The 21,046-nt window shown below is 41.5% G+C and overlaps 1 pseudogene; it reads left to right on the top strand.

Annotated features, from left to right (window-relative positions):
- The first annotated feature begins 11,302 nt into the window (after positions 1-11,302).
- On the top strand, positions 11,303-13,969 carry LOC115841664 (rho GTPase-activating protein 12 pseudogene; annotated as a pseudogene).
- The last annotated feature ends 7,077 nt before the right edge of the window (positions 13,970-21,046 follow it).

Raw genomic sequence — 21,046 nt, 5'->3', positions numbered from 1 at the left:
CCTGGTGCATGGTAAGTACTATGTAAGTGTTAAATAAATACAAAGTAAAATGAAACTATGGCTATTTAATTATGCTGAAATATAGTTCCTACTGAAAAGGCAGGATAAATGCTTCTTTCCATTTAATTATCAAGTCTCAAAGTAAGGATTTGGTTTAATAGCTGCCACAAGGGGTGACAAATGAGCAGAATGAACATTAACGAGCGCAGGGAAAGATTTTGGAGGGAGGGGAGCTGGGAGAAGAGCCCAGAATGATAATATATGTGCAGGATGGGGCTGGGAAATAGTCTTCCCCTCCTTTATTCTCCATTTTCCAGAGCCTCAGTCAAAATCACACATGACCAGGGCCGCTAAAGGAAATAGGAAACAGAGCTCCTATCTAAAGGACAGGCGCTTGGCCATTCATGCACATCTGCAAAAGATATTCACACTTTCTCTTCATTTACTGTTATGACTATACGGTTGCATTGTTTTAATAGAATATATATTATACAATATAAAATAATATAAGAGTTTTCAAATTCAGAAAACAAAGCTTGGAACAAAACAACACAAAAGTTATTCTAGCCCTATCTTCTTGATTTATTAAGTAAAAAAGTGAGGGACTTCCCTGGCGGTCCAATAGTTAAGACTTCACGCTTCCACTGCAGAGGGAACAGGTTCGACCCCTGGTCAGGGAACTAAGATCCCACAGGCTGCATGGCCAAAAAATAAAATAAAATACAATAAGCCCATATTTGGGGACCCACTTAAAAATGTTCCTAGGTAGGGCTTCCCTGGTGGCACAGTGGTTGAGTCCGCCTGCCGATGCAGGGGACATGGGTTCGTGCCCCGGTCCGGGAGGATCCCACATGCCACGGAGCAGCTGGGCCTGTAAGCCATGGCCGCTGAGCCTGCGCATCTGGAGCCTGTGCTCCGCAACGGGAGAGGCCACAACAGTGAGAGGCCCGTGTACCGCAAAAAAAAAATTACTAGATAAGTCTGGCTTCATGGGTGTGTGTCCCATGCAGTCCCACAGGGTCCCACGCTCAATAAGGCCCAGGCTTAGTTTAATCTTCTGCTGTCACTGTCTTGGAATTCTTAATAGCTCTTGAACAAAGGACCCTGCATTTTCATTTTGCACTGAGCCTTGCAAGTTATGTAGCCATTCCTCTTCCTAGGGCCTCTCTGAGCCCCTGACCTTGACTCCAAACCAGCAGCCAGCCTACACCCCAAAGAACAGCATAGGTGGGTAGCCTTTTGCATTTCTAAGCTCTCTGCTTTTTAACTTTGGGGCTGCTATAAGCCTTGCTCTTCTTACTGGCAGCTTTTTTATTTGGTTGCCTGTGTGGCTTGTTCCAGTCTCTGTCCCCTCCTGGGGCTCCTTTTCCTCTTCAGAACCATTGATGAAATGCATTTCTCCATGGGCAGTGCTCCTACCTACACCCCCAGGAACAGGCTTTCACCGGAGTTGTGAGGACTGTCTTATCCTCTTCCCCCTCAGTCTGAGCATTCTCTGTATTGCTTGTTGCTTATTACTAAAATAAGACACATGGCCAAGAAAAGAAAAGAAACCTCCCCAGCTCTACCAGGCAAGCATTTTATCGATGTGTAGCCCAGCTCAGCTCTGAGGCTCTGGGACGGTTGCCTCTTCTCTGAGGCAAGAGAGGAGAAGCAAAAAGAGGCAGCTGAGTAAAGGATAAGATTATCCAGTTCCCCCTCTGTCTCTCCGTTCGAGCTGCCCGTGTTTTACGCCAGACAAACGAAGGGCTAAGCCATGTCATGGGGTTTTTTTTTGTTGTTTTTTTTTTGTTTTTTTAATGTCTGAAACTATTATATTAACCTATTTCCATACAAATAACCCGAAGACAGTTTAGTATTAGTTGTTTTTTGTTTGTTTGTTTTTTTATACTGCAGGTTCTTATTAGTCATCAATTTTATACACATCAGTGTACACATGTCAATCCCAATCGCCCAATTCAGCACACCACCATCCCCACCCCACCGCAGTTTTCCCCCCTTGGTGTCCATATGTTTGTTCTCTACATCTGTGTCTCAACTTCTTCCCTGCAAACCAGTTCATCTGTACCATTTTTCTAGGTTCCACATACATGTGTTAATATATGATATTTGTTTTTCCCTTTCTGACTTACTTCACTCTGTATGACAGTCTCTAGATCCATCCACATCTCAGCAAATGACTCAATTTCGTTCTTTTGTATGGCTGAGTAATATTCCATTGTATATATGTACCACATCTTCTTTATCCATTCGTCTGTCGATGGGTATTTAGGTTGCTTCCATGACCTGGCTATTGTAAACAGTGCTGCAATGAACATTGGGGTGCATGTGTCTTTTTGAATTATGGTTTCTCAGGGTATATGCCCAGTAGTGGGATTGCTGGATCATATGGTAAGCCTATTTTTAGTTTAGTTTTTTTTTTTTTTTTTACGGTACGCGGGCCTCTCACTGCTGTGGTCTCTCCCGTTGCGGAGCACAGGCTCCGGACGCGCAGGCTCAGCGGCCACGGCTCGCGGGCCCAGCCGCTCCGCGGCATGTGGAATCTTCCCGGACCGGGGCACAAACCCACGTCCCCTGCATCGGCAGGCGGACTCTCAACAACTGCGCCACCAGGGAAGCCCCTATTTTTAGTTTTTTAAGGAACCTCCATACTGTTCTCCATAGTGGCTGTATCAATTTACATTCCCAGCAACAGTGCAAGAGGGTTCCCTTTTCTCCACACCCTCTCCAGCATTTGTTGTTTGTAGATTTTCTGATGATGCCCATTCTAACTGGTGTGAGGTGATACCTTATTGTAGTTTTGATTTTCATTTCTGTAATAATTAGTGATGTTGAGAAGTTTTCATGTGCTTCTTGGCCATCTGTATGTTTTCTTTGGAGAAATGTCTATTTAGGTCTTCTGCCTATTTTTGAATTGGGTTGTTTGTTTCTTTAATATTGAGCTGCATGAGCTGTTTATATATTTTGGAGATTAATCCTTTGTCTGCTGATTCATTTGCAAATATTTTCTCCCATTCTGATGGTTGTCTTTTGGTCTTGTTTATGGTTTCCTTTGCTGTGCAAAAGCTTTGAAGTTTCATTTGGTCCCATTTGTTTATTTTTGTTTTTATTTCCATTACTCTAGGAGGTGGATCAAAAAATATCTGGCTGTGATTTATGTCAAACACTGTTCTTCCTATGTTTTCCTCTAAGAGCTTTATAGTGTCAGGTCTTACATTTGGGTCTCGAATCCATTTTGAGTTTATTTTTGTGTAAGGTGCTAGGGAGTGTTCTAATTTCATTCTTTTACATGTAGCTGTCCAGTTTTCCCAGCACCACTTATTGAAGAAACTGTTTTTTCTCCATTGCATATCCTTGCCTCCTTTGTCATAGATTAGTTGACTATAGGTGTGTGGGTTTATCTCTGGGCTTTCTATCCTGTTCCATTGATCTATATTTCTGTTTTTGTGCCAGTACCATATTGTCTTGATTACTGTAGCTTTGTAATAGAGCCTGAAGTCAGGGAGTCTGATTCCTCCAGTTCCATTTTTTTCCCTCAAGACTGCTTTGGCTATTTGGGGTCTTTTGTGTCTCCATACAAATTTTAAGATGATTTGTTCTAGTTCCGTAAAAAATGACATTGGTAATTTGATAGGGATTGCATTGAATCTGTAGATTGCTTTGGGTAGTAGAGTCATTTTCACAATATTGATTCTTCCAATCCAAGAACATGGTATATCTCTCCATCTGTTGGTATCATCTTTAATTTCTTTCATCAGTGTCTTATAGTTTTCTGCATAAAGGTCTTTTGTCTCCCTAGGTAGGTTTATTCCTAGGTATTTTATTCTTTTTGTTGCAATGGTAAATGGGAGTGTTTCCTTAATTTCTCTTTCAGATTTTTCATCATTAGTGTATAGGAATGCAAAAGATTTCTGTGCACTAATTTTGTATCCTGCTACTTTACCAAATTCATTGATTAGCTCTAGTAGTTTTTTGGTGGCATTTTTAGGATTCTCTATGTATAGTATCATGTCATCTGCACACAGTGACAGTTTTACTTCTTCTTTTCCAATTTGTATTCCTTTTATTTCTTTTTCTTCTCTGATTGCCGTGGCTAGGACTTCCAAAATGATGTTGAATAATAGTGGTGAGAATGGACATCATTGTCTTGTTCCTGATCTTCGTGGAAATGCTTTCAGTTTTTCACCATTGAGAATGATGTTTGCTGTGGGTTTGTCGTGTACGGCCTTTATTATGTTGAGGTAGCTTCCCTGTATGCCCACTTTCTGGAGAGTTTTTATCATAAATCGGTGTTGAATTTTGTCAAAAGCTTTTTCTGCATCTATTGAGATGATCATATGGTTTTTATTCTTCAGTTTGTTAATATGGTGTATCACATTGATTGATTTGCATATATTGAAGAATCCTTGCATTCCTGGGATAAATCCCACTTGATCATGGTGTATGATCCTTTTAATGTGTTGTTGGATTCTGTTTGCTAGTGTTTTGTTGAGGATTTTTAAATCTATATTCATCAGTGATATTAGTCTGTAATTTTCTTTGCTTGTAGTATCTTTGTCTGGTTTTGGTATCAGGGTGATGGTGGCCCCGTAGAATGAGTTTGGGAGTGTTCCTTCATCTGCAATTTTTGGAAGAGTTTGAGAAGGATGGGAGTTAGCTCTTCTCTAAATGTTTGATAGAATTCACCTGTGAAGCCATCTGGTCCTGGACTTTTGTTTGTTGGAAGATTTTTAATCACAGTTTCAATTTCATTACTTGTGATTGGTCTGTTCATGTTTTCTGTTTCTTCCTGGTTCAATCTTGGAAGGTTATACCTTTCTAAGAATTTGTCCATTTCTTCCAGGTTGTCCATTTTATTGGCATAGGGTTGCTTGTAGTGGTCTCTTAGGATGCTTTGTAGTTCTGCGGTGTCTGTTGTAACTTCTCCTTTTTCATTTCTAATTTTATTGATTTGAGTCCTCTCCCTCTTTTTCTTGATGAGTCTGGCTAATGGTTTATCAATTTTGTTTATCTTCTCAGAGAACCAGCTTTTAGTTTTATTGATCTTTGTTATTGTTTTCTTTGTTTCTGTTTCATTTAGTTCTGCTCTGATCTTTATGATTTCTTTCCTTCTGCTAACTTTGGGTTTTGTTTGTTTTTCTTTCTCTAGTTCATTTAGGTATAAAGTTAGATTGTTTACGAGATTTTTCTTGTTTCTTGAGGTAGGCTTGTATAGCTATAAACTTCCCTCTTAGAACTGCTTTTGCTGCATCCCATAGATTTTGGATTGGCGTGTTTTCATTGTCATTTTTCTCTAGGTATTTTTTGATTTTTTCTTTGATTTCTTCCGTGATCTCTTGGTTATTTAGTAACGTATTGTTTACCCTCCATGTGTCTGTGTTTCTTACATTTTTTTTCCCTGTAATTCATTTCTAATCTCATAGCATTGTGGTCAGAAAAGATGCTTGATATGATTTCAATTTTCTTAAATTTACTGAGGCTTAAGTTGTGACCCAAGATGTGATCTATCCTGGAGAATATTCTGTGTGCACCTGAGAAGAAAGTGTAATCTGCTGTTTTTGGATGGAATGTCCTATAAATATCAATCAAATCTATATGGTCTACTGTGTCATTTAATGTTTGTGTTTCCTTATTAATTTTCTTTTTGGATCATCTGTCCATTGGTGTAAGGGAGGTGTCAAAGTCCCCCACTATTATTGTGTTACTGTCGATTTCCTCTCTTATAGCTGTTAGTAGTTGCCTTATGTATTTAAGTGCTCCTATGTTGGGTTCATACATATTTATAATTGTTATATCTTCTTCTTGGATTGATCCCTTGATCATTATGTCCTGTCCTTCCTTGTCTCTTGTAACATTCTTTATTTTAAAGCCTATTTTATCTGATATGAGTATAGCTACTCCAGCTTTCTTTTGATTTCCATTTGCATGGCATATCTTTTTCCATCCCCTCACTTTCAGTCTGTATGTGTCCCTAGGTCTGAAGTGGATCTCTTGTAGACAGCATATATATGTGTCTTGTTTTTGTTTCCATTCAGCAAAACTCTGTCTTTTGGTTGGAGCATTTAATCCATTCACATTCCTAGAGTCTGTCATACAGAGTGAAGTAAGTCAGAAAGAGAAAAACAAATACCGTATGCTAACATATATATATATATATATATATATATATATATATATATATATATATATACACATACAATCTAAGAAAAAAAAAGGTCATGAAGAACCTAGGGGCAAGACAGGAATAAAGACACAGACCTGGGCTTCCCTGGTGGCACAGTGGTTGGGAGTCCGCCTGCCGATGCAGGGGACGCGGGTTCGTGCCCCGGTCCGGGAGGATCCCACATGCCGCGGAGCGGCTGGGCCTGTGAGCCATGGTCGCTGAGCCTGCGCATCTGGAGCCTGTGCTCCGCAACGGGAGAGGCCACAACAGTGAGAGGCCCGCGTACCGCAAAAAAAAAAAAAAAAAAAAAAGACACAGACCTACTAGAGAATGGACTTGACGATATGGGGAGGGGGAAGGGTAAGCTGTGACAAAGTGAGAGAGTGGCATGGACATATATACACTACCAAACATAGAATAGATTGCTAGTGGGAAGCAGTCGCATAGCACAGCGAGATCAGCTCAGTGCTTTGTGACCACCTAGGGGGGTGGGATAGGGAGGGTGGGAGGGAGGGAGACGCAAGAGGGAAGAGATATGGGGACACATGTATGTGTATAACTGATTCACTTTGTTATAAAGCAGAAACTAACACACCATTGTAAAGTAATTATTCTCCAATAAAGATGTTAAAAAAATAAAATAATCCATTCACGTTTAAGGTAATTATCGAAATGTATGTTCCTATGACCATTTTCTTAATTGTTTTGGGTTTGTTTTTGTAGATCCTTTTCTTCTCTTGTGTGTCTCACTTAGAGAAGTTCCTTTAGCATTTGTTGTAGAGCTGGTTTCGTGCTGCTGAATTCTCTTAGCTTTTGCTTGTTTGTAAAGCTTTTGATTTCTCCATCGAATCTGAATGAGATCCTTGCAGGGTAGAGTAATCTTGGTTGTAAGTTCTTCCCTTTCATCACTTTAAGTATATCATGCCACTCCCTTCTGGCTAGTAGAGTTTCTGCTGAGAAATCAGCTGTTAACCTTATGGGAGTTCCCTTGTATGTTATTTGTCATTTTTCCCTTGCTGCTTTCAATAATTTTTCTCTGTCTTTAATTTTTGCCAATTTGATTACTATGTGTCTCGGTGTGTTTCTCCTTGGGTTTATCCTGTATGGGACTCGCTGCGCTTCCTGGGCTTGCGTGGCTATTTCCTTTCCCATGTTAGGGAAGTTTTCAATTATAATCTCTTCAAGTATTTTCTCTGGTCCTTTCTCTCTCTCTTCTCCTTCTGGGACCCCTATAATGTGAATGTTGCTGTGTTTAATGTTGTCCCAGAGGTCTCTTAGGCTGTCTTCATTTCTTTTCATTCTTTTTTCTTTATTCTGTTCAGCAGCAGTGAATTCCACCATTCTGTCTTCCAGGTCACTTATCCGTTCTTCTGCCTCAGTTATTCTGCCTTTGATTCCTTCTAGTGTAGTTTTCATTTAGGTTATTGTATTGCTCATCTCTGTTTGTTTGTTCTTTAATTCTTCTAGGTCTTTGTTAAACATTTCTTGCATTTTCTCGATCTTTGCCTCCATTCTTTTTCCGAGGTCCTGGATCATCTTCACTATCATTATTCTGAATTCTTTTTCTGGAAGGTTGCCTATCTCCACTTCATTTAGTTGTTTTTCTGGGGTTTTATCTTGTTCCTTCATCTGGTAGATAGCCCTCTGCCTTTTCATCTTGTCTATCTTTCTGTGAATGTGGTTTTTGTTCCACAGGCTGCAGGATTGTAGTTCTTCCTTCTGCTGTCTGCCCTCTGGTGGATGAGGCTATCTAAGAGGCTTGTGTAAGTTTCCTCCATGGGGTTTTTAATTATAAAAGATTCAAGATATTCTGCCCATTATACTTCATTTCCTATCACCAAACACCTTTCCACAAATGGTCGACACCACTTTTTCAACACACTAAACTCTAATCTTCACCCTTTCCCCATCTATGGTCTTAGTACAGTAGTCCCCCGTTATCCGTGGGGGACTTGTTCCATGACCCCCATGGATGCCAAAATCCATGGATGCTCAAGTCCCTTATGCAAACTGGCAGAGTATTTGTATGTAATCTAAGCACGTCTCCCATATAATTTTTTTTATTTTTATTTTTTTTTGGTGGTTCGCGGGCCTCTCACTGTTGTGGCCTCTCCCGTTGTAGAGCACAGGCTCCGGACACGCAGGCTCAGCGGCCATGGCTCACAGGCCCAGACACTCCGTGGCATGTGAGATCTTCCCAGACCGGGACCCGTGTCTCCTGCATTGGCAGGTGGACTCTCAACCACTGCGCCACTAGGGAAGCCCCCTCCCATATACTTTAAATCATCTCTAGATTGCTTATAATACCAAGTAAATGCTATGTAAATAGTTGTATATATAATGTAAATGTTATGTAAATAGTTGCCACAGGGTGGCAAATTCAAGCTTTACTTTTTGGAACTTTCTGGAATTTTTTTCCCAAGTGTTTGCACGCAGAGTTGGTTGAATCCACAGATGCAGAACCCGTCGATACAGAGGGCCAACTGTATATGTTATTCCTGCTCTGACAGCTTGCTGTACACACACACACACACACACCAGCATTCTCCTACTTGAATAAGGCTTTATGTCTAAGGTCATGCCTTTTGCCCTTCCTCCTTTGGTTCACTCTCTTTCCTTACCAGGAGAAAAAAGAAGTTTTCATTAGGGCGGGGATAATCCTCAACAGTGTATTTTGTTTGTTTATTTCAATTTTTTTTAAGTAAAAAGACGGATGAATAATAGAATCAATAGAAAAAGTAGTAGGAGTACTAGTACTAATAGTCATAATAGTGAGTGCCTCCTATGGGCAAGGAATGGTCCGTACATTGCTAATACTAATGACAGCCCAGTGATTTAGGTTTTATTGTCCCCATTTTACGGACAAGGAAACTGAGGCTTAGAAATCAAGGGAGCTTGCCCAAAGTGGACACCTTTTAAATGACAGAACTAAGATGTTTAATGCCACTCTGTTGACACAAATGCTTGGTCACCACACTGCCTCAGTCTCCTTTCTGTTTAAAACAGAGGGACCATAGCATCTACTTTTGTTTTATCAGGGCTCCACTGGCTGGGTAGCCATAGAATTTCCACTCTTTATTTACATGCGGACAGTAAGTGCTGGGGTCCTCCTCCGCATGCACACCCTTCTTTCCATCATGTTATATATTACAATAGCTTTCACTAGCTACTTGTTATGTAAGATGTTCCACGTGACATCTCTGCTTTGCCCTCTTTCTTACAGTCCCTGAAGCCTCTTAAAGATCTTTCTAATGTCCTCATACCCTCATCCATCAATTTCTATTTTATAGGTCTAGCCCTCCTTTGATATTTCTCTGTACATCATTTTCCTGGCCTTCCCTTTTAGGTCTTTGCCCTTTCTTTTTCCCACTACCTCTTCGTTGTCATGCCCTTTCCACAGGTCAGCCTCTCCTGATACTGTATAGGCTGTGTTCCATGATGTCAACTCCTCCTATTAGTGTTTCAGTGTTAGCAGGAGGAATTTGAAGCCTGCCCCCGAGTTGTCTTCTTCTGGTATCTTACTTTGAAACAAAAAAGCATTAAACTGTAAGTCAATTCTGCATTGATCAAGGCTGGCTCCCGTCCCCACTGCCTGGCTGTGACCACTGAATGCTGAAACTCTGAGTTTTCTTCTGTGGTTGATCTATTGTTGCACAGGGCCAAGAAAAAGTCGTCATCAACAAAACTGCACACCTTGTTGGCAGAAGTCAGGCAGAAAAGCTGGCAGCCAAAACTTGCTCAGTTCTACCTTTCTTTTCTTTTCTTATTCTACCTTTCTTTTCTAATGATAACTTTAACCTCTCTAATTTGCTTCCTTTTTATTTCCCTACTCCTATTGCATCTTACTGTTTTCCCAAGTGCAGCCAGACAGCCCTTATCCCTCACATTTGCATTTTCTTTTTTCTCCTCTCCTTCTGTTCTGCTCACTTATCCCTTTGGTTTGATTCTCACCTCAGTTTATTTGGATTATTCTTTTAGCTTTTTAAAAAAATTCAGCAAGCACCTATTGAGTGCCTACTGTGTGCCGGCTACTAAACCAAGCGCCGGTTCCTGCCTTCAAAGAGTTCAGTATTTCCATGCGCTCTGAATACTTGTGCAACCCCTGGGTGGAAGAAAGAGAGAGATTAAAAGAGCATGTTAGTTGGTCACCCATATATACACAGGGTGCAGAAAAATGCACAAAATGGCCTTTATTCCCCGTTTAAATCACACATTCTAACCAATCCGAATCTATAGGACATGTTGATTTTGAGTGGCCCCTTACTACTCCACTCAATTCTCACTTCCTCATTGGGCACAAGACCTCTGTTATAGATGCTTTGGAGCACTCCTCCCCCTCTTGCAGTCGGTGGGAAAACTTTCCCTGCCTCTTCTCTCCATCCACCTGGACCTCTGGGAACTTCCCTGTCTGATGTGGGTGTCTCGATTGGGTAGTCACTCAGCTCCGTCCAGTTCCAAACTTGAATGGAGATGAAGAAGCCTCTCCAGTCCTGTGAGTGGCGGGGGATGGAGAGAGCAGAAACCAAAGACTGGCCTCGGGGTGGAATCTCTTTGAGAAAGCTGAACATTCCACACCGTCATTGACATTCTCTTGGCATGCCTTTTTGCTGGATTATGATGCTAGAAGAGTCTCTGTCCCTTTACCTATCTTGATTTACAGTAACAAAAACCCCTCCAATTAATATAGCTTGAATTTTTTGCCAGCCCTTGGTTAGGGAGATAATGAGAAAAAAACATGTAATCTGCTCTCTTTCCATTTTGGGAAGTGTGATGTGCTCTGCCTGGGTGTTGCTGGAACTCTGCTTCCTTCTCCGAAACTCCCCCTTTCCATCCAAGCACTTTGCACCCCTTTGTTTGATATATAGTTCCTTTCTCCAAACTTCTTCACAACTGCAGTTAGATACCTAATAGGCTCCTCAAATTTAAAAGATCCCAAACTCAGTTGAGGATTTCCCCCATCCCTGAACCTGTGCCTCTCTCATTTTTCCTCATCTCAAAAGACGTCACCCCGATTAACCTAGTTGCTCAGGCTGAGACACTGGGAGTCATCCTTGACCCTCTCTCACACTCCATGTCCAATTCATCAGCACAGCTTACTCGCTTTAACTCGCTTTGCCTTTAAAATGGATGCTGATGGGGATGCGCCAGCCCAGCTGCAAGCGAGTGAGCGCCCTTCGGGGTCGTCTGGGCTCCCCGCTGCCATGGCCGAGCGGTCAGGAGGGAGCCGGCCCCCGCGAGGCCACCGGAGCCTCGGTTTAAATGTAAGACTGGGGGCTTCCCTGGTGGCGCAGTGGTTGAGAGTCCTTCTGCTGATGCAGGGAACACGGGTTCGTGCCCCGGTCCGGGAAGATCCCACATGCCGCGGAGCGGCTGGGCCTGTGAGCCATGGCCGCTGAGCCTGCGCGTCCGGAGCCTGTGCTCCGCAACGGGAGAGGCCACAACAGTGAGAGGCCCGCATACTGCAAAAAAAAAAAAAAAAACAACGAAGCGAAGGACAGAAAGGTCATGATAAAACAAGGTGAGCAATACATCCTGGTGAAGAAGACCAGCGATGCCTGGTTGCAGGTCAAGCTGGACGAGAACTCCAAAGCGTTTTATGTGCCTGCCCAGTACGTGAGGGAGGTCGGCCACAGAGGCCTGATGCCGCCTGTGCAACAGGCAGCGGGGCTGCCGCATCATTCTGTGAAAACGATGCAGAGTCTCCACCTTCAGAGGTCAGCAGAAAATGTGAACAAATTGCCCGAGCTTTCAAGTTTTGGAAAGCCATCGCCGTCTGTTCAAGGAACAGGTCTTATTCGTGATGCCAATCAGAATTTTGGACCCAATTATATTCCAGGTCAGACTGTCAACCTCAGCCTGAACCTGACCCATAATAATGGAAAGTTCAACAGTGACTCACATTCTCCCAAAGTTTCTGGCCAGAATAGGACACGTTTATTTGGTCACTTTCCCAGTCCAGAGTTCTTGGACGTAGAGAAAGGTGGCTTCTCCCAGGAACAGTCTTGTGATTCAGCAGGAGAAGGCTCGGAACGGATATATCAAGATTCAGAGTCCGGTGATGAGCTTAGCAGCAGCTCCACTGAGCAGATAAGGACGACAACACCTCCAAATCAAGGGCGGCCAGATTCTCCTGTCTACGTTAACCTGCAAGAACTGAAAATATCCCACTCGTCTCTCCCCCCGAGCCCCGGAAGCCCAGCAATTCAGATTAATGGAGAATGGGAACCTCATAAAGATAGTTCAGGGCATTGTTATCACTATAACAGAGGAACACAGGAAAGAACTCAGAAACCCCCTCGTTGGACTCGAGATACAAACATAAGCAAAGGAGATTCCCAAAGTCCAGGAGATCAAGAGTGGCTCAAGCATGTTGATGATCAAGGTAGACAATATTACTACAGTGCAGATGGATCTCGGTCAGAATGGGAGTTGCCAAAGTATAATGCCTCATCTCAGCAGCAAAGAGAAATTATTAAAAGTAGAAGTCTGGACAGGCGGCTGCAAGAACCAATAGTGTTAAAGTGGAGACATAGCACCATTGTGTTGGACACCAATGACAAGGAATCTCCAACTGCCTCAAAACCCTGCTACTCTGAAAATGAGTTTTCTCCCTCTTCACCAAAGAGCCAAGATACAGACAGCAGTCCAAAGGGTCAAGAGAAATATGGATTATTAAATGTAACAAAAGTTACTGCAAATGGGAAAAAGGTTCGAAAGAACTAGTTGTCTTCTTGGGCCGTGTTGCAGGGTTCATCTTTACTGTTTACCAAAACTCAAGGAAGTAGCACAAGCTGGTTTGGGAGTAATCAGTCCAAACCAGAGTTCACGGTGGACCTTAAGGGGGCGATGATTGAGATTCAAAGGATAAATCCAGCAAAAAGAATGTATTTGAGCTGAAAACCTGTCAAGGAACAGAAGTGCTGATTCAGTTTGATAATGACGCTGTTATCAATGAGTGGTTTAAAGTTCTTAGTAGCACTATCAGTAATCAGACAGTAGAACCCGATGAAGCAATTGAGGAAGATATATCAGATTCACCAGGAATAGAAAAGCATTGATCAAGGAAAGGACCATAAGGATCTGAAGAAATTGCGTTCCACAAAAGTATCTAGCAGAGATTCTTCAGAACAGAAAAAAAAAAACAAGAACAACTTAAAGAAGTGTCTTACACGATGCCCCACTTTGCAAGCTGTTCGTGAAAAAGGTTATATTAAAGATCAGGTATTTGGAACCAATCTTGCTAATCTGTGTCAGAGAGAGAATGGCACAGTGCCAAAATTTGTGAAATTGTGCCCTGAACATGTTGAACAATATGGGTTGGATGTTGATGGGATTTACAGAGTTAGTGGCAACTTTGCAGTGATCCAGAAGCTGAGGTTTGCAGTCAACCATGATGAGAAATTGGACTTGAAGGATAGTAAATGGGAAGATATTCATGTCATCACTGGAGCACTGAAAATGCTTTTTCGAGAATTACCAGAACCTCTCCTTACATTTGATCATTTTAATGATTTTGTTAATGCAGTTAAACAAGAACCAAGACGGCGTGTCTCTGCTGTGAAGGATCTAATCAAACAGTTGCCAAAGCCAAATCAGGACACAATGCAGACTCTGTTTAGACATCTCAAAAGAGTTATAGAAAACGGAGAAGAAACCAGAATGACGTATCAGATTATAGCAATTGTGTCTGGTCCCACTCTGTTAAAGCCAGAGAAAGAGACTGGTAACATAGCAGTTTATACCGTCTACCAGAATCAGATGGTAGAGTTAATTCTTCTCGAGATAAATTCCATCTTCAGACGTTGACTCTTACTGAAGACAACCTGTGGAATAGAAGCCAGATTTCATCAGATTCCAAGTCCTTATACCTGATGTATTTTATGTTTGGACCAAGCAGTGACTCTTTGATTTTGCACTTTTCTGAGGGACCGGAAGGGAATGGGAGAGTCCAGATGTGTGATAGGCCCTCATATTTGCTGCTCTGTTGCAAGTTGATAGAATTGTGTGTACGTTTGAATTAATTTTATCCTGAATGTTTGCACTTCATACTCTGAATTCCAGTAAAAATCAAAACTTGCGATTCTAACCAGTCATATACACTGGATAATTTGGTAAGAATACTACATTTTTTCTCCTCAAACTGGATAATGTAGAATTTCTTCTTATGATTCAATAGGTTCATCACTCTATAAAACAATACTTACTATCAGTTATTTTGAAAATGCTCCTGGGCATTTTAAACAAAATGAAGTATATCTGTTTTGAAACCTGTGTATTCTTTTTTCAGGGTTTCTTGCATACAGTGGCATTCTGACTGCTAGGACCCATTATAACCCAGATGCGATCCCTTGATGAAGGCTTGCTGTCTTCACGGAGTAGCACAGCAGCACACTAATAGTACTTAAAACATTGTAATATACTGGACTTTAATTTAGCATAAGCCGGTTCAGGGTATTTTGGGGCTGTCTGTGCTACACTGACTTGTAGCTAACAATCCTAATTCTATCTAGTGCCATACTGAGTTCTTGGTATGACCCTGTGGAAACCAACATTATTTGTTGTAAATACAGGCTAAAGACTCACTGTCCTTTAGCTTATGTATATAATTGTGCTATATAGTCTCAGAGCGCATTCTAACCCCTCATTTCTAATCACGATATTGGTCATTCTTTTCTGTGAATATCAGGTTTCCTCCAGAAGTAGGCCGTTATTTAAGAAAGTTAACTGTGTGCACTTTTAGATTTTAATTACATTTACAGGCAAATCACTGTAATGCAAATGGTACTGGAAAAATGCTGAATAGACTTGCTAAATGGTAAATGCACTACAAGAGGAACCTTTTAGATTATTTAATATGTACAGAATACATTAGAAAAAATTTATTACAGAATTCTAACTCTGCAATACGAATAGTGGAAACCCATGTGTAAATTAGATGGATGTCAGATCGAAAATGACTTAAATTTGAGAATTTCTTTTTACACTACTATTGTAGATTGGTTTGTATAATAAAACAGGGTTTGGAAAGTTTTGTTACAGAGAGCATGGTCTGCTGAAGATTTTTTTAAATGTATTTTTCTAGATTAACTGCTGTATATGAAATGTCTAATCTGAATAAAGAAAACTATAAGAGGTTTAGAGATTTTTCCATTGGAAATGTGCATTTTGGTTTTTAATTTTGGTGTGGTTTTTTTTTTGCATTTACTGGCACACTCTTATAATACCTCATTTTTTAAAAAATCAACTGAATCCAGTATTTCCTGTGGCAAATGTTTTCCTCATTTCACACCTTTTGTGCTCCCTGCCATGCCACTGCCTCTACCACCCACCCCTACCCACCCCTCCATTCTTTATTTCTTCATCAGTATTTGAAAGTGAATGATTTGTAACCAAGACTCTTTTTCTTAGAGTTGCATCTATAATTTACAGATTGCTTTTCTTGGGAAAAAATATTTTTTGTATGACCTGTGTAAAAACCTCTCACCTGAGTTTTGTGGTGAAAATGTTGTTTGTTGTCATGATCTTGTTAAACTGATAACAAACCAAGCTACTTGACAGCGATGGAAAAGCAGATTGTTTTGGGTAGGGAGAAAAAGCTCCCAAATGAGAATGTTTATATTTGCCTAAAGATGTCCTTAACAATATACAGTATGCTTTCGGCCTGGCCTATATAGTGATTGCATGCCAGGAAAACGATTAGACTCAAATCAGTGTTCTTTCTCTTGGTAGTTATGACATATCAAAGATTAAAATTGTCCTGTGTTTCTTGTTTCAAAGTACACATGTGTGTATGTGAAGTCTTAAATGTTTTCATAGTCCACAGCTAATCAGCTTATTGTAATATTGTATGTATAAGGAGATCAATGTCTTGTGCTTTCATCTTTTGTGAATTAAGAATTCTCACTTGTTTTCTGGTCATAACAAAACCAAAACAAAAGAAAAATAGATGCTGAATCCACCTACTTTTCACTGCTTCCCTTGCTGCCACCCTAGTTGGCACCACCATCTCTTACTTGGACTCACACAATAATCTCCTGTCTTGCCTCCCTGCTTCACCTCCCACAATCCATTATCTCCACCACAGCCAGAGGGATGCTTGTAAAAGGTCAATCTGATACTGCCAATCCCCAGATCAAAACACTCTAATAGCTTCTCATCACAATTAGGGAAAAATACAAAGTTCTTACCCCAACCTCCAAGGCCTGCTGCAGATTGGCCCTTGGCTACCTCTCTGACCTCATTTCCTACCACTCCTCCTTTTAACTCACCTTACTTCACTGGTCTCCTTTGCTGTTTTTGAACATGTCAAGCACCTCCAGGCCTTCGTATTTCCTGTCTCCCTAGCCTAAACTATGTTTCTCCTAAATATCCACATGACTCATATCCACATTTTATTCAGGACTGTTCACTCCTTGGAGGGCCTCCCCAGCACATACTGCCTAAAATAGCACTCTACCCCATCACTTCCTATCTTATTAACCTGCTCTATTTTTTTTCATAACACTGATGAGATTAAATTATATGTGTAATTATTTGTTATCTAATTATCATCAGAACACAAGCTTCACGAGGGTAGAAATGTTGTCTATTTTATTCACTTCTATATTCTCAGCTCCTAGAACAGTGTCTGGCACATAGTAAGAGCTCAATAAATATTTGTTAAATGAGTGATTATGTGGAAGGGGCCTAACTTAGCAGCCTAAATTGGATTCACCCTTGGACTCACGTATGTATTGTTCCGTCTGGAGGGTCTAGGAGGTGGGTCCACTGAGAAACTATGTGTTTAGACGCTGAAAGAGCTTCGCAGGAAAGATGGCATCCTAATTGAAGAAAGAATGGACATCTAAGATCCCTCCTAGACCTCAGAGTTGAGGGCAAGGGAAGATGTTGAGTATAACTCTCAGGTTGTAATTAATCAGAACATTTAAAAATAAGAAATAACAGAACCCCAACTCAACCCACCTTAAGCAGAAAAAAAAAGGATTGCTTTGGTTCAGAAGGCTAGGAAGGAGCCAAGGTTGGAGACTCAACATTGTCAGAACTCTCTGGGTCTATATTTCATCTCTGCTTCTCTTTCCCCATTTGTCTCATCCTTTCTTGCAGACTGGTCTTCTCCATATTGAAAGAGACATGGCTGTCAGCAGGCAAAGCCTCACAAAGAGAAATTCTATCTCCCAGAGTCCATGGATCTATCCCAGGGAACATTTCTGACTGGCCTTTTGTTGTTGTTGTTCATGTGCCCATCATTCCATCCAATCACTGTTGCTAAGAGAATGGATGTTCTGTGGCTGGCCAGCTCTAGTTCACATACTTATCCCTGAGGCCAGGAGTAGAGGCTATAACCAGTTGAAGGGGAGTGGGAAAGCTCGCTGGGAAGAGCAAAAACCAAATAACAACAACGCCAACACAATACCCACCAGAGGGCACTACCCTGGTTATCTTCTGATCTACCTCCTGGGACTCACACCTGAGTCCTAAGTAGAGAGGGCTTTGTAAGAGTAAGTACCAATTTAAAGGACTATTTCACTAAAATCTCTGTGGGACATTGAGTACACAGGGCACATCAGAAGCACTGGCTTTAGTAGTTCCAGTTGGGTGGGAAACAGCTTTGCGACAGCACGAGCAGCGGCCACCTCAATGCATCAATGCCTTTGTTACAGGCATCAGAAGACTTGGCAGCAGATTATCACCCCAGGGAGCTACAGAAGGAAGGGAGGAAATGGTGGAAGCCACTGGGGAGTTGAAAGGATATCGTTAACGAACCTATGTCACAGACTTCTGGGCGACTCGCAGAAATAGTTGGATTAGTGAAAGGCTTTGAAGAGGGGCAAACACAGGCAAGGGCAGAGTCAGAGAAATTCCTCTCTGTGATTATGTTGTGAACTTGATTTTACTTCCAATCTGTTTGCCATGTCAAAAGGATGTCCACAGACCACAGAAAATAGGGACAGTATATCACCCAGTGAGGCCCCATCCCCCGGAGCCCGTAGCATTGTGCTGAAGTCACAAAAATCTGGGAAGCTTTGAAATAAGGCAGAGGGCAGTTGGGTCCCATTTCTGAGATCCAGTGGCACATCCCTGGCTGAGCCACGATGTGGACCCACCTAGCTGTTCTGATTCAGGAGATACCTGTCCCACTCTGATTTTATCTCCACCTATTTCTCTCTTCTTAGCTTGAAGCCCAGCCACAGACCCATACCACCATTAGACCAAGATTCCCCTGACACTGCTTTCTGCCTGGTTTGGACGTCTGCAGGATTACTCTTTCCTGTCTATTCAGACTCCAGACCTTGTCTGTGTCCTCCAGTTTGGTTTTACACCCTGGATTCAGACCTTGGCTTCAACCTCATAACTCACGGTAACTAGTTCCCTGGGCATTCATTCTAGCTCCCCTATTCACCTGCTGGCCCAGCCTGGCTGTGAGTCCTGGCTTGCGTTGTTTGGCAGCCACCCATGACTTAGCACTGACCATGTCCTTCCACCCTACTCACCTTGTCACTTGAATTGCTTTCTCTACCCACCCTTAGAATATAAAGATGCTGCTCACGTTGGTACATAACGTCTTCATATTTCAGCAGCCTGTCTGGCTGGAGGAAACTTCATAACCTCCCCTGGCAATCCATTCCACTGTCTAATCACGCTGATAGTCAAGGTTCTTCCTTCTGCCATACCATTTAGTAGAAGTCTGAGTGCTACTGAACAATAATCATTCTAAATGTCACCCAACTGGGAGAGATGAGAACAGAAATCCTCAGGGCCGCACTATTTGGAATGTGCCCAGAATGTAGAAACACCTGTTTGAGATGGAAATTGTGGTCCCCGAACATATGTCATTGATAAGCCCAGGGAACTATAATAGTCACTCCCAGAGCTTATTGGGATAATATGAGGAACCAATGAGGTCACTTTGTGGCTCCTGAGCAACTGAGGTTCTTGAGGAAGAAATCCTCAAACTGGAGGTAGAGAAAAGCATCCTTCCGTGGACGGCCCGGCTAATGCAGCTTGTAATGTCCAGTCCTGTGCTTGGCAAAATAGATCCCAATTCATTCATTTTTACTTCTCCCCATTTCAACTGTCACCCCCCTCCCTCCTCAAGTCCAGGCACCCAGCTCCTTCTGCCTAGACAAAAGTCATAGCTCCTATCTGGTTTCCCTGCTTGTTCTCTCTTGTTCCCTCTCATTTCCTTCCATTCTATTTTTCTCACAGCTGTAAGGAAAGATCACAGAGTGATCTTTTAAAAATGTAAATCAGATCGTGTCGCTCTCCTGCTTAAAATCCTTCAAAAGCTTCTCATTTCACTTAGAAAATCCAAACTCCTTCCCATGACTTATAAGGTCCTCCAGGATCAAGCCCCTGCCTACCTCTCAGACCTCTTCTGGGGCTACAGTCTGCATTGCTCACTATGCTCTAGACACACTGAATGGATTTCATCTTCTCCTACGTGAGCTCTTCCTTCTCTGGAGGGTCTTCACCCATGTGGTTCCTTTTGCCTGCAGTGCTCTTTCCTGGGCTTTTCTCAAGGCTGGATCCTTCTCAGTTTTTAATTCTCGGCTAAAATGTCACCTCCTTAGAGAGGTTTTCCCGGCCCACCCTTGCTATAGAAGTTTTCTCCTGACTGTTTACTTCCTTCTTTAGCATCCACTACAATTGCAGTTGTTTCATGTGTCTATTTATCTATTCAAACTCGATCTTCCTCACTAGAACGTAAGTTCCAAGAGGACAATGCCATGCTATCCCTAACCTTACCACAGTACCTAGCGTATAATAGACATTCAATGAATGTATGCTGAATTCATGTTTTTAATAGTAAGTGCTCAACATAATTTTTAAATGAATGAGTGTTGTAAAAGTAGAGGGCATCCCATGGAAATTAAAAAGAAAACAAAGGAATATTAACAATAACTCTATGCCCGCCAATGTGATAACTCAGATGAAATGGACCAATTCCTTGAAAGACACAGTTACCGAAACTCAGACAAGGAGAAATAGATAACCTTAAAAGGCCTATATTGACTAAAGAAATGGAATCAATAATTAATAACCTTCCAAAGGAGAAAGCAACAGGCCCAGATGGTTTGACTTGTGAATTCTGCCAAACATTTAAAGAAAAATGATATCAATTCTCTACAGTGTGTTTCAGAAAATAAAAGCAGAGGACACCCATCCTAACTTGTCCTGTGAGGTCAGCATCACCCTAATATTAAATCCAAACAAAGACATTACAAGAAAGGAAAAGTACAAATCAATATCTCTCATAAACATAGATGCAAAGATCTTCCCAACTTGATCTATAGATTTAACTCAATCCCAATCAAAATACCAGAGCATTACTTTGTGGATATTGACAAACTGATTCTAAAGTATATATGCTAAGGTATTAAGACCCAGAATAAACAACACAATATGAAGAAAAAGATGAAGAAGAAAGTCAAAAGACTGACACTCTCCAACTTCAAGACCTACTGTAATCAAGACAATGTGGTATTGGGAAAGGAATAGACAAATAAATCAACATAACAGAATAGAGCACCCAGATGTAGACCCACAGAGGGTGGGGAGAGGAGAGAAATCGGTGTGGGAGATTAAGAGGTAGAAAATTCCAGTTGCAAAATAAATGAGTCACTGGTATGAAATGTACAGTGTGGGGAATATAGTCAATAATTATGTAATATCTTTGTAGGGTGACAGATGGTAACTAGACTTGTTGTCGTGATCATTTTGAAATGTATAGAAATATCGAATCACTATGTTGTACAACAGGAACTAACATAGTGTTGTAGGTAAATTATACTTCAAAACCAAACAAACATACAAGGAAACCCATAGAAAAAGAGATCAGATTGTGGTTACCAGAGGCAGAGGGGGAGTGGAGGGGGAATTGGA

Source organism: Globicephala melas, chromosome X (genome assembly GCF_963455315.2).
Source record: "Globicephala melas chromosome X, mGloMel1.2, whole genome shotgun sequence".
NCBI lineage: Eukaryota > Metazoa > Chordata > Mammalia > Artiodactyla > Delphinidae > Globicephala > Globicephala melas.
This window is presented reverse-complemented; position numbering and strand designations above follow the sequence as displayed.